The 19,653-nt window shown below is 42.0% G+C and overlaps 1 long non-coding RNA gene across 1 annotated transcript in view; it reads right to left on the bottom strand.

The window, feature by feature from the left end:
- The window catches only part of LOC138989963 (uncharacterized), a 44,020-nt gene extending 25,374 nt beyond the window's left edge, over nucleotides 1–18,646 (bottom strand). The window contains exon 1 of the long non-coding RNA XR_011466151.1: nucleotides 18,416–18,646. This is a non-coding gene — a long non-coding RNA (uncharacterized lncRNA). The remainder of the gene's footprint in view (nucleotides 1–18,415) is intronic.
- Nucleotides 18,647–19,653: the final 1,007 nt, after the last annotated feature.

Here is a 19,653-nt window from a genome sequence, read left to right on the forward strand (position 1 = left end):
GTTTCAAATGGGTGGGAGCTGTCCACAGAGAACTTTCCTCATGGCTCAAATGGTAAAGAATCTGCTTGAAATGTGGGAGACCAGGATGCAATTCCTGGGTCAGGAAGATCCTCTGGAGAGGAGCATGGCTACCCACTCCAGTATTTTTGCCTGGAGAATTCCATGGACAGAGGAGCCTGGCCGGCTACAGTCCAGGGGGTCGCAAAGAGTTACACACGACTGAGCAACAAACACCTTCACTTACAAGGACTCTCATAGAGTGGCTTCGAGTTGTCTGTGGATATCAGAGCTCTGATCAGCAAATCTCTGCTTTTGCTGTTACCCTGGTCCCTTTCCCCAGCAGCCCCCACTGCCTTCCCTTCTGTCCCCATCCTGGGCCCTCCCGGAGATGAGACCAGTCTGTCTCACCTAAACCTCTGCAGACCCAACAGCAGGTTCCTGTCTCCAGGTTTAACGAGGAAAACCCAAGTCAGGAAGGCTGGGGCCAAGGTTTTATGGAGGCTCTGGGCCAAATGGCTTAGCCAGGAATTCAACCAGCACAGCCTTCTCTCCCCTGGGAGCTGCAAAATGCAAACAGCTCTGGTAAATGCGAGAGTGATTTCCCAAGCAGGAGACAGGAGCCTTTAACGAGCTGGAGTGAGCCTGCCCTGTTCCTCCGAGGTCCTCCAGTCTGGTTAATTAGATCGTTGACTATCAGGAGCCCTTCGATGGCCCAGAGACAGCAGAAGGGTGGAAGCTCAGAGAGCAACAACAGGATGGAGTGGACAGTAATGAATGAGTGATAGGCTGGAATCTCAGGCATTTAGAAAGTTTTCTCTTTCTTTTCAACCTCTTTCTTTTCTTCCTCCAAGTCATTCCTCAAAGCCTACTACTGGCACAGTTTGGGATATTTTAAAGAAGGAAGGAACAGTAAAATGAAGCATGCAAATTTCCCTAGAGGAGGATGGGATACATGCTGTAAGTTACATCATTCATTCATGCATTCTTTTTCTTTTTTTTCCCATGAATAGCGCTAGAGTTTGAGATCCAGGCCACAAAGAGCAGACGCGTTCGGAGTTGTGCGTGGTTCTAACATCCCTCTTCTCCCTCTGCCTTAAGAAGAGCATGTTCCACACAAGAACAGACCCCCAATAAAGAGGAAAACACGGATCCCAGTCACAGCTGCTGTGGCCAACACAGTGACTGCAGCCAATATACAAGGTGGGAGAAACATGAAGCTTTGTTGCTGCCGAAGTTATTACAACACAGCAGAGAGAACACCGAGAACCTTCCCACCTCTTACTATGAGCACCAAAAGGTTGGTGGTCCCAACAATACACATTGTATCAATACAACGTCACATTACTTTCTTTGTCTTCCAGTCTATAGGCTTCTCCACACAGCCCCTCCTTCTCTCCTCTTTCACCAGAGGTGCTTTTTTCTTGATTTTCAATATGCAGCTCAGGTGTCAGTTCCACGAGTTGATCTTCCCTGAGGCTGTGGATGGAGCACGCAGCTGAGCACCTCCTCTGCAGGGCACAGCTCCATCTTTGCCTCCACCAAGAGCAAACGAAAGACCCTGACTCTGTATCTCTGTCCCCAGTTAGACCTCAGAGGGCAGGGATCTTGTCTATGTCACGACCCTCCACAGTATCTGCCTAAAGGGTGGCACATAAGGGTGGCTGAAAGATGAGACATCTCCGTGCCACCAACATTCCCATCCCTAAAATCTTTGCCCTGGTGGATCCAGTCCATTCAGGAACTTTTTGGACTCTCAAGGGCTCAGTTCTACATGGATGGAGAAAGACTGGCTGTGCTCAGCATTGTCACAGGAAGAGCAGGGAGTGGATCCATAAACATAAAAGAAGAAACCAATATCCAGAGCTGGGGCTATGTATTAAGGTCATGGACAAGTGTCACGGACAAGAAGATGAGCCTGCCCTCGAGTGCACAGACACGGCCATGACTTCAGCTCAGCAGGGCAGCCTGATGTGCTTTCCAGGTGCTTGTGTGATGGTGAAGAGGAATAAGGGAGGAGAATGAGGACCACACTGGCAAGCAGGTTGTTCCTCCAGCCCACAGACTTCCTCCATTTCATCCTGAGAGTATGCAAACATATACCATACTCCCACACATGCATGGGCACACACATGTATTTGGGCACACATGTACATATGAGGGCACACATAGGCATATGCATACACACTTCTTGCAGGTCAAAAGATTAACATGACAGAGGTGAGATGAAATAATCAAAAATTGCCATATTCAAACCAGCAGAGGTTGAGAAAGTATTGTGCTGGCACATAATATAGACTCAGCAAATACTGTTGTATATGTTGGACTTGATTTTAATTCCATATAATGACCAAGCCAGCAAAACAAGGCTGTTTTAAAATAAATTGGATCGAACATTATATTAAAAGAATATATATTTGTGTGTTTTCCCTGTGCTGTTGCTGTGCTAGAGAGTGAAAATGCAGAGATTAAAAGACAGAGTTGCTGTCTTCAAGTACTTCTGAGTCTAGTGAGAGACAATCCTCAAAACAAATAATTCAGACACTTGTTAGAACTGCTGTCATTGACTTTTCTGGAGGAAACAATCGAGGTACAAAGGGAGCCATCAATTTGAGCATGGTAGACTGGGAAAGCTGGGGAAGAGATAATAAGTAGTGTGAACTTTGAAGGATGAGTTTGTGCTCAGTGGAAAATATCAGCACCCACCCACACACATATATAGATTGATTTGTGACATAATATGCATAGATTGTATTTGTAATGAATAAAAGTATCTCTCAATAAATGAATTTCCCTGGGGATGTGGAGAAATTATGCTAGAGAACATATCTGATATGTAACACTTGATTCAATATAATTGATTCATTAAACAAACAATATTCACTGACATTTCCTGATTTCACACTCTTTATCCAATTAAATATTCTCCTAGACATAATATCAGTGGACAAGGAGAGCTTCCCTGTAACCCCATAGAGTGTGACTTTCCCATTTGTCTTCCACCTTCATGATTCAACTTAAGAGACATTGTAGTTCAAAGGAAAGAGAAACAGATTTGATGTTTGAAACACTCAGATCTCTACCTTTTCCTAATTGTGTTTCCATGGGCATGTGTGCATGCTAAGTCACTTCAGTCATGTCAGACTCTGTGTGATCCCCATGGCCTGTAGCCCACCAGGATCCTTTGTCCATGGGATTTTCTGGGCAAGAATACTGGAGTGGGTTGTCATTTTCTCTTCCAGGGGATCTTCCCGACCCAGGGATCGAAACTGTGTCTCTTATGTCTCCTGCATTAGCAGGTGGGTTCTTTATCACTTGAGCCGCCTGGGAAGCCAGTTTAAGTGGGCAGTTACCTGAGATTCAGCTGCCCATTTGTGAGATGGGAAGAAAGGTAATATTATAAAATAAGATACCGTCCACATAATAGGCAGACAATACAATGACATGAGTGACTTTGACCTTCCATATTAATAAAGCCTGCTAGGAACTGAATGACTTTTACTGTTTCCAGAAATCCAATCCACAAATTATTTGAAAGTTATGAAGAGTTACTGTTCTTTAAGAACATTCAGAACAGTCTGTCTAGACTTTGACAGTAAATTAATAATCAAATTTTAAATATTGTATCCCATTTGAGTCTTAACAGCTTAGAATAAGGAGTAAAAGCCTTGACTTTTAAAAACATTTTGGTGGGATCTTGGATCTAGGATTGTATAGCTGTTTATTCTTAGTAAGTCATTTCCATTTTCTAGGCCTATTGGGTCATATATGTATTTAATATGTAATAATAGATGGATAGGTTTATAAGAAGAACAAATCAGTGATTAGCTCTTGGTAATTAAGCAGTAACTACACCAGCATAGTGACAGTATTTTTATCAATTTTCCCCATCTGTCAGTAAAATGAGCCCCAAATGAAAAGCTCACACCTTCATACAACCAGTCCTGAATGTCATCCCAGACAAGAGAGTCCTTGTCTGAGGCTCCACACACTGTTCCTCTGCCTGTAACCTTCCCCAGTGGGGGAGGAGTCATCACTGTACCCTCTACTCAGTTTTGAAGAGCCAAGGATCATGCAATTCCGCCCCCTCGCCCAAGTTGTCCAAAGCTCCTTCTGGAACTAGCATAGACTTCTTCTCATGATCCATGTGGGTGCAGGTTGCTTGTGCCACTAGGATGCACATTTTTTGACACAAAGGATGGTCAAGAGTCAACCTGGAGGAGAGTGTACCAGGACATGTCCGTGAGGGGGACCTGTGGGGTGGGGGGAAGGAGGAGGCTGGACTGTGGTGCTGATGGTTCTCCACAGCCTTCCAGGTCATTCTGAGGTTCTGTCAAGGTAATAAGCTTGCTGGCAAAAAAAAAATGTTTTTTTTTTTAATTGAACTGATTTTTAGCTTGGTTTACAACTCTTAAACCTAAGTAGAGGGTATGTAGAGCCTCATTTTTAGATATTTCCAAAGCCCAAAAAATGTTAGAGGATGTGACTCTTTGCAGTGAACTTGAAATGTCTGCTGTGCGCCTTTCAGTCCTGACCCCCTTAGCATTTATGACTGTGTATTTTCTGAAAGGAGGAGAGGAAATGGGAGTTCAAAGAAACTGTTTCAGACAGGTGGAAGCATTCCTCAGATATTTTTAAATTATTTGAGTTTCTCCAAGAATTGCTAAGATTTGGGTTACCTAAATGTCAAAATGGACCCCACTAGATGGTCATCTTATCTTCATCTTTGTGACTTCTTTATTACACATGGAAATATAATGGACTTAAAAATATTTAGAAATGAAATAAATTTTCTTTTGTGCTATGTAGACTTAAACAAGGATTTAAAAATAACAAATCCAAAAACTGTATAACATATCTTCTACTTTATCAGATTTAACTTCAAGAGCCCATGTATGACATTGCCACCCTCATGCTCAAAACTTTTTTCAATAAAGCTTTCCATGTCAACAAGGTCAAGCCAGAATTACCTAAACTTCATGTTCAGCTCAGTTCAGTTCAGTCGCTCAGTCGTGTCTGACTCCTTGTGATCCCATGAATTGCAGTACGCCAGGCCTCCCTGTCCCTCACCATCTCCTGGAGTTCACTCAAACTCATGTCCATCGAGTCAGTGATGCCATCCAGCCACCTCATCCTCTGTCATCCCCTTCTCCTCCTGCCCCCAATCCCTCCCAGCATCAGAGTCTTTTCCAATGAGTCAACTCTTCGTATGAGGTGGCCAAAGTACTGGAGTTTCAGCTTTAACATCATAAGACTTCATAATCTGGATTCATTTTCATTTGTTTGCACACAAATCTTTAATCAGACTAAACTCTTATCCCCTCTTTAGTTCTGCCATTTTCCTTTGTGCTGCCTTATATGTGTACATATGAATTTTTCTAGCACAAGGATTCTTGATCTGGCATTCACATATTTCCAATAGATCTTTAGACAGAGAGCTTGTGAACTTCAGTGAATTTTTCACTCATACGTATTTCCCTGGTGGCTCATACGGTAAAGAATCTGCCTGCAGTGCAGGAGACCAGGGTTCAAGCCCTAGGTCAGGAAGATCTCCTGGAGTAGAAATGGCTACCCACTGCAGTATTCTTGCCTGGAGAATTCCATGGACAGAGGAGATGGGCAGGTTACAGTGCAAAGGGTCGCAAAGAATCAGACACGACTGAGCCACCGATGCTTAAACTTTTCACTTGAGTTAAATTTTTTATTTCCTTCTACTAGGAATTTAGCCACACAGCATAGCAATTATATGCTAGCAACAACTTGTGATTTTTGCCACTAATAGAGAGCATAGATTTCCCCCCTATTATATTGCAAGTATTGTGGATATCTTGAACTATGGTTTATGCTAACCACTATTTTGAAAGGATAGTAGTAATTATACCACTGCCAGAGTTTTATGTTTAACAAGGTCTGTTAATTCATTAAGAAAGAGGTAATACGTTACAGATTTTGAAGTGTTTTAAAGTTCCATTTCCATATAACATTTTAAAACAACAATTGGTTTTCTTCATAAGTCTATGTGTTTGATTTTATGCATTTTAGTGTCATCTGCAAGGGTGGGAGAAGGGATAGTTACAGAGTTTGGGATTGATATGTACACACTGCTATGTTTAAATTGGATAACCAACAAGGACTTACAGTATACACAGGGAACTCCATTCAATATTATGTAACAACCCTCATGGGAAAAGAATTTCAAAAATAATAGCTACATGTATATGCTTAACTGAATCACTTTGCTGTATACCTGAAACTATCACAACATCGTTAATCAACTTCACTCCAATATAAAATAAAAAGTTACCAAAAAATAACAAAATCTGTCCCATGTAATGTTCTTTCTGCTTTCTAGCTGTGCTTGAAGAAGTCCTATCTTCCTTGAATAAGTCTTGCATTTTCCAAATAAATTTTTTAGCCTGTGCCCTCAGAAGTCTCCTCCTTCTCCCATTATTACCAGGAAGACTGTTCAGTGCTTGGGAAATTCATGGCAAAAAATCTAGCCTATAATAAGTTCTTGACAAGGGCCAATTACATTCTTTTATATCTTGGAATCTTTGATTAGGCGCTTTGACTTTTATCAAAGTTATTTATTTTATTTTGTCCACTTTTAGCAGCATGTTTATTTTATTAAAGTATTTTAATCACACTTCCTCCTCCTCCCCAGTGCTACAGTCAATTCATAGAGGAAAAGGATGACGTTTTACATCTTTGTATTATCCACAATGCATGTGTTAGAAAATACTGACTCATTTGTTTTTAAGTGGAAAATGCCAGCATCCTAGATGCTTTAGGGTCCACCTCCCAGGGCCCTCACACGTGGTGGAAGGGTGTTCCTGCGGGTCCCTCATTATCCAGGAGGGTAGATGGAGGAGGGTGGTTAGGCGGCAATTAGATGTCACAGACACACGTCAGGAAGAAGGAGGGATGTAAACAATACAGTGCAAGGTGACAGAAGGTAGAAATAGAATGAGATGCAAAAAACAAAGCCACTTGCAGAAATTAAAATTCATGCCTACAAAACAACAATACACCAGCATATGTGTAAAGACATACAAAGACAGAACCCAGAAGAGAATTAGTGCTGATAGTGGAGGTGGGTAGGAGAAATGAGAGTGAAGAACAACGGTGAGAAAGGAAAATAATTAAGTAAATAGAAAAACAGATATGCGAATGAAAGTAAGAATGGATCTGTACATATATACGCACATTGATCTGAAGTGAGGAGCTGAGAAGTCTGATTAATTCATGACTCTGCCTTTGTAATCCCCAAGCACAAAGGGACAGCCAAAACAAAGCAGCAAACAAAGCTAGCCTCTCCAGGAAACATCCTCCTTATTTTCTTTCTTCCCAGCTCTGTCTCGGCTGGGGGTGGGGTGCCTATTCTCCGAGCATTTAGAGTCCCACTGTTCACTTTCATGACAGACCTTATCTCACGAAATGTCAATCTTCTCTGTACCTGTTTGTGCAAACTTGGGCAGAAGATAACTGTTTAAATCTGTTTTATTTTTCCAGCAACTTGTTGTTTAGTCACTAAGTTCTCTCTGACTCTTTGCGACCACATGGACTGCAGCACGCCAGGCTTCCCTGTCCCTTGTCAACTCCTGGGGTTTGCTCAAATTCAGGTCCATCAAGTCGGTGATGCCATCCAACCATCTCATCCTCTGTCGTCCCCTTCTCCTTCTACCTTCAATCTATCCCAGCATCAGGGTCTTCTCCAGTGAGTCAATTCTTTGCATCAGGTGGCCAAAGTATTGGAGCTTCAACTTCAGCATCAGTCCTTCCAATGAATATTCAAGGCTGATTTCCTTTAGGATTGACTGGTTGGATCTCCTTGCAGTCCAAGGGACTCTCAAGAGTCTTCTCCAACACCACAGTTCAAATGCATCAATTCTTCGGTGCTCAGCTTTATTTATGGTCCAACTCTCACATTCATACATGACTACTGGAAATACCATAGCTTTGACTAGATGGACCTTTGTGGCAAAGTAACATCTCTGCTATCTCCTGAAGTTTGCTCAAATTCATGTCCATTGATTCAGTGATGCTATCTAATCATCTCATCCTCCGTTGCCCCCTTCTTGTTTTGCCTTTGGTATTTCCTAGCATCAAGATCTTAGCAAGGTCCAGCAAATTGCCAAGCATTAGATATATAGTAAATGTTCAATAAATAATCGCTAACTACATTAATTACTGATAGAAAAATAAAGCCAGGTGTATTGGACATAAGTTGATACAACTCCTCAATCATTGTCAAGCTGGGCCACTTTTGCTTGTTTTGCTCTCTAGAAAAATGGAGAGAGATAAATTTTATGTATTCTAAAAATTTTCACAATTATCTTCAAGACAGCCTTTAGAAAAGTCCCTTCACTTGGACTTCTTCAAATAAATCATACTTAGATCTCCTCCTCAAGTTTAATTTCAAGAAATCAAACTATATCAATCCCTTTCCAAATTAACAATGGAATTCAAATGCACACTGTCTAAAGGTAGGTTGAACCTGGTGTTATAAGGTCAGAAGAGTGAACAGTGAAAATATTTCACATACGTAAGCACACTCCAAGTGTACACATGTACTTGGAGTCTCTTGTTTATCTTTTTTTCTCTAACTTGAGACTGTGCCAAGCAGGACCACTTGAAAATATTTTTATCCCAAGGCTATTTCTGCAGATGTCAGGGCAGCCTTGCAACTTAAGCTTAATGCCCTGCCTGTAGAAGATAAGTTATCAAACAGTTCAAAGGCAGTTAGGTCCCCTCCTATGTTCTTTTGTCTGCAGTAAATGTATTTGCCTTCAACGCTTAATCTGAAACTACTTATCAGTGAAACAGCAGCCATTGAGTTGGAGCAATGGCTGATGAACAATGGTTTTACAAAAGGGCATGTTGACATTTCTGTCCTGTCCTAACTACACCCGTTTACTACAAGAAACACCTTCTCATGGCCCAAGGCCTCTCGATCTTGTCTTCCTAAAGCTGCAAGGCTTTAGATGAATTAAATATTACATGTTTCACTACACTCACTAAGACCGAAGATGTTATGAAAAAATCAAATAGAAACAGTGCTACCTCTGAATGCGATGTTTATTTCAAATGTGCAGGTCCATGGACTGTCCTTCTATATTTAAAGAAGGATGTCTAGCAATTATAATAACTTGACTCAAGAATCAAATATTTAGGGCAGCAAAACCATGTCTATTTCAGGCTGTGCAGCTGACGTACATTCTTAGGCTATACAGGATAAACACAGTATTTCATTTCAAGCTCCTAAAAAGGGAAATGACCATGAGCAAAATGAAAAGGCTTTGTTTCTACACATCACACGCATTTGCAGCGAGCGGGAGTTTGGGCAGCTGAAGCCGACCATTAATAAAGGTCTGACACTGCCTGCAATGGATGATGTTTAAAAGGTTAACACATTTCAGTCTTTCACAGAGGCAGAAAGAAGTGTACACCGACAGAGTTATTAATACACGAGTCGAGTCTGTCATTATTATCCTAATGGTTCTTATCAAAAACAGCAAGAGGTAGGCAAGAAATGGATAATTGCAGGATGAGCATAGGGAGATGGCCTTTTTTTTTTTTTTTTTTCAAAAAGCTTTCCATCAGCATAATGACCTAAGTATCTGGGACGCACGCTGAAGTGCATTAACCAGATGATGTGATTACTAAGTCTCTTATTTAATTAGCTTTTTTCACCAAAGATTAGCACAATCCAGGCTCCGCCATCTCTCTGCCCTATGTACCCCAAAGTGGAAACTGTCCCCACTCTCTCCCAAAAAACAGACACCATCTCTTCTATCCAGCTTGGCTGTGCCATGGCTTCTGTGGCACTTCCTATTATTCCCTCAAAGGGAAATCTATCTTGACATTCATCCAGCCATCTATCCATCTATCTGCCTTTCCATCAACCTAATTTCCTATGTCATCCCTGAATGGGTTTGAGTTTGCCGATAACAAAGCATTACATACAGTAAGATTGTTAAAAATCTACTGCAGGAAAAATGGCTGTAGGAAGAGAGAAAATAGAGAGAGAAGGAGAAAGAAAGAGAGCATTTTGGAGTATAGTCAGTATACAAAACGGATACGGCATGGTTCAGAAGGACTGCCAGAGATGGTCCCCACCTTTGGATTTTTCTTCTTCCATAGCCAAAGCGAAGAACAACTACATACGTAATCACTTAAAGAATTAATTATGTTCTTCTGGCAAAAGCTAACCAGTTGCTAATGGGAAACTACAGTTATTTTGTTTTCTGAGTTCAAGATGCTTCTCACGCTAGGTCTTCATAGCTTCTGTATGCTAGGTACAACAGGATGCTGTAGGTGACAGCCTCACAGTACCCTCTGCTCCACCAGCATGGCGGCATATTTCTTATGACTGTTTCTTCTAACGTTCCTTGGTGTAGCCAGTGGCGTAGGGCCAATATGAAAACTGATGGCAGGCCAAAATGACAGGGTCCCTCAGCACCCTTGACTGTTGTCGTTCTAGCAATTATTGTAGTGTTTTACAACTTCCAGTTTAGTTGTCCATAAAACTCAATTCCTTGGGGCAAAGAACAGTATTTTATTTTCCTGTGAATCTGCAGAGATTAGCACAGTGCTTGGAACAATGAATACTTCTGAATGAATTAATTTATACGTTGTATGTATAAGTTGGGTTTTTTGTTTGTTTGTTTGTTTGTTTTCAGAAAGAGCCTTCTCTCAGAGCAACCATAAAAAAATTGAGAACATATTTTAAATGAATCAGCAGAGAAGACTGGAGAAGTCTTCTTTCTGCTGCATGTATTTATAGAACATGCTCATGCAAAGAATATTGTGATGGTTAATTCTGTGTCACCTTGCCTCAGTTAACAATGTGGTCAAACTTTCCTCTAGATGCTTCTATGATTTTTTTGGATGAGATTTACATGTATATCAATGTTTTTTAAGTAAAGCAGATTGTCCTCCACATGTAGGTTCAGTTCAGTTAATCACTCAGTTGTGTCCAACTCTTTGCGACCCCATGAATTGCGGCACGCCAGGCCTCCCTGTCCATCACCATCTCCCGGAGTTTACTCAAACTCACGTCCGTTGAGTCGGTGATGCCATCCAGCCATCTCATCCTCTGTCATCCCCTTCTCCTCCTGCCCCCAATCCCTCCCAGCATCAAAGTCTTTTCCAATGAGTCAACTCCTCACATGAGGTGGCCAAAGTACTGGAGTTTCAGCCTTAGCCTCATTCCTTCCAATGAACACCCAGGACTGATCTCCTTTAGGATGGACTGGTTGGATCTCCTTGAAGTCCAAGGGACTCTCAAGAGTCTTCTCCAACACCACAGTTCAAAAGCATCAATTCTTCGGCAATCAGCTTTCTTCACAGTCCAACTCTCACATCCATACATGACCACTGGAAAAACCATAGCCTTGACTAGACAGACCTTTGTTGGCAAAATAATGTCTCTGCTTTTTAATACGCTATCTAGGTTGGTCATAACTTTCCTTCCAAGGAGTAAAGGTCTTTTAATTTCATAGCTGCAATCACCACCTGCAGTGATTTTGGAGCCGAGGAAAATAAAGTCAGCCACTGTTTCCACTGTTTCCCCATCTACTTCCCATGAAGTGATGGGACCGAATGCCATGATCTTCGTTTTCTGAATGTTAAGCTTTAAGCCAACCTTTTCACTCTTCCCTTTCACTTTCATCAAGAGGCTTTTGAGTTCCTCTTCACTTTCTGCCATAAGGGTGGTGTCATCTGCATATCTGAGGTTATTGATATTTCTCCCGGCAATCTTGATTCCAGCTTGTGGTTCCTCCAGCCCAGTGTTTCTCATGATGTACTCTGCATATAAGTCAAATAAGCAGGGTGGCAATATACAGCCTTGACGTACTCCTCTTCCTATTTGGAACCAGTCTGTTGTTCCATATCCAGTTCTAACTGTTGCTTCCTGACTTGCATATAGGTTTCTCAAGAGGCAGGTCAGGTGGTCTGGTATTCCCATCTCTTTCTGAATTTTCCACAGTTTATTGTGATCCACACAGTCAAAGGCTTTGGCCTTTGTAGTCAATAAAGCAGAAATAGATGTTTTTCTGGAACTCTCTTGCTTTTTCGATGATCCAGCAGATATTGGCAATTTGATCTCTGGTTCCTCTGCCTTTTCTAAAACCAGCTTGACCATCTGGAAGTTCATAGTTCACGTATTGCTGAAGTCTGGCTTGGAGAATTTTGAGCATTACTTTACTACTGTGTGAGATGAGTATAATTGTGTGGTAGTTTGAGCATTCTTTGGCATTGCCTTTCTTTGGGATTGGAATGAAAACAGACCTTTTCCAGTCCTGTGGCCACTGCTGAGTTTTCCAAATTTGCTGGCATATTGAGTGTGGCACTTTCACAGCATCATCTTTCAGGATTTGAAATAGCTCAACTGAAATTCCATCACCTCCACTAGCTTTGTTCATAGTGATGCTTTCTAAGGCCCACTTGACTTCACATTCCAGGATGTCTGACTCTAGGTGAGTGATCACACCATCATGATTATCTGGGTTGTGAAGATCTTTTTTTGTACAGTTCTTCTGTGTATTCTTGCCATCTCTTCTTAATATCTTCTGCTTCTGTTAGGTCCATACCATTTCTGTCCTTTATCGAGCCCATCTTTGCATGAAATGTTCCCTTGGTATCTCTAATTTTCTTTAAGAGATCTCTTGTCTTTCCTGTTCTGTCGTTTTCCTCTATTTCTTTGCGTTGATTGCTGAGGAAGGCATTCTTAAATCTCATTGCTATTCTTTGGGACTCTGCATTCAGATGCTTATATCTTTCCTTTTCTCCTTTGCTTTTCACTTCTCTTCTTTTCACAGCTATTTGTAAGGCCTCCTCAGACAGCCATTTTGCTTTTTTGCATTTCTTTTCCATGGGGATGGTCTTGATCCCTGTCTCCTGTACAATGTCACAAACCTCCGTCCATAGTTCATCAGGTACTCTATCTATCGGATCTAGTCCCTTACATCTATTTCTCACTTCCACTGTATAATCATAAGGGATTTGATTTAGGTCATACCTGAATGGTCTAGTGGTTTTCCCTACTTTCTTCAATTTAAGTCTGAATTTGGCAATAAGGAGTTCATGATCTGAGCCACAGTCAGCTCCCAGTCCAAGGAGAGGTGGCTGCATGGGCATGAAGGGTCGAGAGGAGCTACTCCCCATTCAAGGTCAGGAGGGGCGGCCGTGAGGAGATACCCCTTGTCCAAGGTAAGGAGCAGCAGCTGCGCTTTGCTAGAGCAGACGTGAAGACATTCCCCCGTCCAAGGTAAGAGAAACCGAAGTAAGATGGAAAGTATTGTGAGAGGGCATTGGAGGGCAGACACACTGAAACCATAATCAGAAAACTAGTCAATCTGATCACACAGACCACAGCCTTGTCTAACTCGATGAAACAGCCATGCCGTGGGGGGCCACCCAAGACGGACGGGTCATGGTGGAGAGGTCTGACAGAATGTGGTCCACTGGAGAAGGGAATGGCAAACCACTTCAGTGTTCTTGCCTTGAGAATCCCATGAACAGTATGAAAAGGCAAAATGATAGGATACTGAAAGAGGAACTCCCCAGGTCAGTAGGTGCCCAATATGCTACTGGAGATCAGTGGACAAATAACTCCAGAAAGAATGAAGGGATGGAGCCAAAGCAAAAGCAATACCCATTGTGGATGTGACTGGTGATAGAAGCAAGGTCTGATGCTGTAAAGAGCAATATTGCATAGGAACCTGGAATGTCAGGTCCATGAATCAAGGCAAACTGGAAGTGGTCAAGCAAGAGATGGCAAGATGAATGTCGACATTCTAGGAATCAGCTAACTAAAATGGACTGGAATGGGTGAATTTAACTCAGACGACCATTAAACCTACTACTGTGGGCAGGAATCCCTTAGAAGAAATGGAATAGCCATCATAGTCAAAAAAAGAGTCCAAAATGCAGTACTTGGATGCAATCTCAAAAACGACAGAATGATCTCTGTTCGATTCCAAGGCTAACCATTCAATATCACAGTAATCCAAGCCTATGCCCCAACCAGTAATGCTGAAGAAGCTGAAGTTGAACGGTTCTATGAAGACCTACAAGACCTTTTAGAATTAACACCCAAAAAAAGATGTCCTTTTCATTATATGGGGCTTGAATGCAAAAATAGGAAGTCAAGAAATACCTGGAGTAACAGGCAAATTTGGCCTTGCAGTACGGAATGAAGCACGGCAAAGGCTAACAGAGTTTTGCCAAGAAAATGCACTGGTCATAGCAAATACCCTCTTCCAACAACACAAGAGAAGACTCTACACATGGACATCACCACATGGTCAAAACCGAAATCACATGTAGGTGGGTCACATCTAATCAGTGGAGGGTCTGATGGATCAAGAGGCCGGCCTCCTGGAACAAACAGGGATTCTCCAGCAGACTGCCTTTAGTCTTCATTTGCAACGTTGGACTTTTCTGGTCCTATAGTAGACTGCCTTTGGACTTGGGGTGCAGCTCTTTCCTGTTTCCAACTTGCTGGCCTCTCCCATCAGAAACTGAACTCACCAAATCTCCATAATCTATCTTGTAAGCTATTAAACAAAACAAAACAAAACAAAACTCTCCTCTCCCATATATATGGGTGTGTAAGTATATGCATATAATCTTATATTTATTGATATTTTGATTACATATTTTAAAGTATTAATTTAAACATGGATAGTAGAATGACATGCTTAGATATAATGATAACTGAGAAAGATATAAGGCTGCTTGACAATGATGTGGAATTAACTTTGTAGTCAGGCAGAACTGGGGTTGAATCCCAGTTTCATGCTTTGCTCAGGGAACTTTATTGAGATATTAACATCTGCTATGTTCATATTCATATCTGTAAAATGGGAGAAAATCTGTTGACAGACCTTGGAGGATTTTTGTCAGAGATCAATTCGATTATCAACATATATTACTGAGTCCAGTTTGTAACCCCATAATGCTCCATAGGCGGTACGCTTCCTTTGTTCTGCCCCACAGCATAAACTATGAATGAAAACACTTCTGTTGGGGTGATAAAAAGAGACATGATTAACCTTTTCTTCAAAATGTTCTGTAATGTTACATCATCTTTTCAACAGAAAAGAACGTGTTAGGAAATGTTCAGCCTCCGGATCAGGCCCTGCAGTCCACAGTGCAAACACTAAAGTGTGTCTGTCCCCGCATTTGCCTTCTGCCTCTCTCCCTGCTATGCCACCGGGTGGGGGGTCGGGGGGGAGGGCTGGGGTGGGGGCAGTGGAACAGAGCACTTCTCTCACTCGCTTCCTAGTTAATCTCAGCCAGCTTGAATGATTACAACACTCTGAAACCTCTTGCTTTGCTGAGCCTTTGAGGATCTTGCTGAACTGCTGTCCAAGGGCACATTATTTTTTTTTTTTTTTTCTGTCCAACAGACCTGCAAGGTTGCTAAGCGCATACAAGGATAAAGAGCAATCTGAGTTACTCAATACTTGTTTTGCAAAGTCTGTTTTAAAAAAATTGCATCACATCCCATTTGACGATTGTGCAACACAGGGTGGATACCTAAGCTGAAAGTTAAGTAAGTCTGAGCTCTGGGCACCTTTGCAATTTAGACGTTCATTTGTACCAATGTGGAAAATAGCCAGTTGTTCTCAGTTTGAAAGAAAAAAAATGTGTAAAAAGGCAATGGAAATAGACCCCAATGTTCCTTCAACATATCAAATACACATAGAAAATTTCCTATCCTGTTTTTCTCTCAGGTACTTGCTGTATTACATTCATGTGATAAATGAGATTAGTCCTTGATCTTAAGAAAGGAAATTCCTCCTAACCTTGCCAGTTCACTCAGGGTTGCCTTTTAGTACAACGAAAACTGATTAAGGAATTGCCTAGTTTAGGTTCAAATATTGGTGCCGCCACTTACTAGTTAGATGCCCTTGGAGATATGGCTCAATCTCTGAGTGTGACTGACTTCATCTTGAAGATGTGGATGATAATATTTAAGTCAGAAGTTAATGAGAATAGTAAAGTGCTGGAGCCACAACCTGGCAAGCAATGGAGATCAACACCTATTGGTTTCCCTTCCAACTCTCAATATTTTCCATCCTTAAATTTCTCACCATAATCAGTGCATTTCCACACCCACAGTGGACATCATTCCATCCCAGGGTAGACACTGGTCCTGGGATGTGGGCCACCGGCTCAGAGAAGAGTCAGACTTGGGCACTGCCTTTGGGGTGCTCTTGGTTTACAAGGGAGTCAGGTCTATCTTCAAAATGAGTCTGATGAAGGCAGATGGCAGTGAACACTGAGCCAGAAGTTCAGGGAACCAGGTCTCTTTGAGAGTAGGAAGCACCAAGAGAGAGGGGAGAGGAGAGATTCTTCTAAACTGAGCAATCCCAGAAATGCAAGTAAGAGCTGGGCTTGCATCTGATGTGTACTCTAAGGTACCATTGGAGGGAATCTGAGCTGTGTTTCTAAAACAAAACAACTCAGCCCATGATTTGCACAAGTGTTCTGCTACTGGGTATTTCTCTAAATGTAGAGTGTCATTTACCCTCTGTAAGCTTGCATTTCCTCAATCCCTAAAATAAGGCAAAGACTCCATGCTTCTCAGGCTTCCCAGGTGGCTCAGTGATAGAGAATCCACCTGCCAATGCAGGAGAAGCAGGAGACTAGGGTTTAATCCCTGGATCAGAAAGATCTCCTGGAAGAGGAAATGACAAGCCACTCCAGTATTCTTGCTTGAGAAACCCCATGGACAGAGGAGCCTGGCAGGCTACAGTCCATGGAGTCACAAACAGTTGTACCTGACTGAGCACACACATACACATACACCATGCTTCTTGATGATGTGTTCTGGGGGAAAAGTGAGTGGTGGAAGGGGATGGAATGGAGAGGAGGTTAAGGCTTAATGACATAACTGGTATGTGGGTTTGTCCAACTTGAAATCTTACAGGAATGTGAGAGATTGTTATGGTGAGTAATTAAGCAAGTGCGAGCTAAGGAGCTTCTAACTCTTTGCAGCCCCATGGACTGTAGCCTACCAGGCTCCTCCATGCATGGGATTTTCCTAGCAAGGATACTGGAGTGCCATTTCCTTTTCCAGGGGAATCTTCCAAACCTAGGGATCGAACCCGGGTCTCCTGTATTGCAGGAAGACGCTTTACCCTCTAAGCCACCAGGGAAGACCTATTTTGCTTCAGTCAAGTCCAACCCTTTTCAACCCTACGTATTGTAGCCTGCCAGGCTCCTCTGTCCATGGGATTCTCCAGGCAAGAATAATGGAATGGGTTGCTGTTTCCTCCTCTGGAAGATATTCTCAGGGATCAAATCTTCTTATGTCTCCTGTGTTGGTAGGTGGGTTGTTTATAGCTAGAGCCACCTGGAGAACCCATAATTATGCACTTGTTGCAAAAATATTGGATTTTTCAGTTATATGAAGGACCCAGTGTTTTGTGCAGATTCAGCATTGGCACTTTGAATAAAATGGGTGCTCTTTTTTTTTTTTTTTTTTACTGGGCTCACAGGGAGAAACTGAGGCAGTCCCTAGCCTGGGCTTTCCACAAGCAACAGGAACATGTCACTCAGCCACCATCTAGTTTCCTCACACAAAACACCCTCTATTACACTCTCAAATGTCTTTGGCATAAGAAACACACACACGTACCCTCAAAGGGCAAATGCCATGCAAATGACACATTTCCCACAAGACGTGGGATCTACTGTGGCCAGGATAAGCCTGAGGGCTCGGGCTATACCCAAACTGGAACATTTCAGCCGAGTGGAGTCTTTCATTCCTGAAGTGAGTTCGGAGACAGGAACTCAAAAAAAAAAAAAGACAGGAACACTTAAAAAAAAAATTGTTGTAGAACAAATAAAACCGAGAGGAAGCTTAAAGTAAACCTGACACCACCTAGAAACTGAGAATCTTTGGTGCCGTTCCAGCAAGGGTGGCATTCTGAGGACTCAGTGGGACTTTAAACCTAACGTTAGTTTAGTAATTGGATTTCCAGAACCAGTACAAGAAGGCTGCTATTGGATTTTGAAAACTGAACCTGAGAATTTCAGGAGCAGTTGTTATAGAAAGGATAATTCTGATGATGGTAACACAATTATTTGGTGTTGGGTACTTTTTCATTTATTCCTTTGACTTGGTAAAATCCCTCTGGGGCTTTATTTTGAGAATATTCTCAAAATTGTGAGTTATAGGAATACTTGTCCTCATTACATGAATGGTGCAGCATATTGCCATGCGGCACTTGAAAAAATAGATACAAATTCTATCTATGAGATATATGTTCTTATACAATGAGGAAAAAAAAAACACATTAAACTTTCTATTTTGAACTAACTTTAGTCTTACAGAAACGTTTCAAACAAAGTACAGAGAGTTTTTACATACCTGTCAACCAGTGTCCCTGATACTCACATCTTACGTAATGATGGTACAATTAACAACGATCAAATCCAGGAAGTTAGTGTTTCCAAACTGGCGTTTGATTGAATTCTGCTTGTTTTTCCATGAATGAGCCTATTCTGTTCCAGGACTCCATCCAGAATCCCATTTTGCATAAAGCTGTTATTTTTCCTTAATCTCTTCCAAGTAGAAGTTTCTCAGTCTTTTCTTGTCTTTCATGATAAGGGAAAATATTCATGGCTTAGGTTGGCTGAGGAAAGAAGGACGCTGAAGGGTACACACACACATACACACACACAATGAGATCCCACCCACACAAAGAGAGATAAGACTGAAAACATGTTAGGAAGAAATACTAAAAACATTAACAGTTTTAAGAGTTAGCTAGCTTAACTCTGAGTGAGGGCTTATAGGCCCTTATTACCCTCTACTTTGGCTTCCTCTATTTTGTAAAATCGGAGAGGCAATGGCAACCCACTCCAGTACTCTTGCCTGGAAAATCCCATGGACAGAGGAGTCTGATAGGCTACAGTCCATGGGGTCGTGAAGAGTCAGACACGACTGAGCGACTTCACTTTCACTTTCCACTTTCATGCATTGGAGAAGGAAATGGCAACCCACTCCAGTGTTCTTGCCTGGAGAATCCCAGGGACAGCGGAGCCTGGTGGGCTGTCGTCTATGGGGGTCGCACAGAGTCGGACACGACTGAAGCCACTTAGCAGCAGCAGCAGCATTTTGTAAAATATAGTTTCAAACATGATCACCCAATATTTAAAACCGGAAAGGGAGAAAACAACAACAACAACAACAACAACTCACAGAACATAAAACAAAAACCCTAAGGGGAAGAATTTTACCATCTCAAAGGGTTTGTTCTCCCATTTAATCTGACTGAACTATCCTTCATCACGTTTGCAGGTACGAACAAAAGTACCCAAATATGAGTGGTTCAGAAGTACAATGTAGTGAATCTCATCATCTGGAGTGTCAAAAATATAAAAGCTCCCCAGGTGAGATGAATACAGAGGGAATCCACCTGAACTGATCTTCTGGAAGGAAGAGCTGTTGTGGAGGAATGGACATCCCCTTCTGCATATCAAGCCCCCCTGGGAAATTTTGAGGGGGACACAACATTGACCTGGCAGGATAAAGACTGAGAAGCATATTTACTGCTGTCATCTTCTGTTCCGAAGGTTCTAGAGACAGAAGACAGATGTCCCTGATCAAGTGCTTTATAGGAAATGTACTCT

The sequence above is a fragment of the Bos mutus genome, chromosome 11 (genome assembly GCF_027580195.1).
Source record: "Bos mutus isolate GX-2022 chromosome 11, NWIPB_WYAK_1.1, whole genome shotgun sequence".
NCBI lineage: Eukaryota > Metazoa > Chordata > Mammalia > Artiodactyla > Bovidae > Bos > Bos mutus.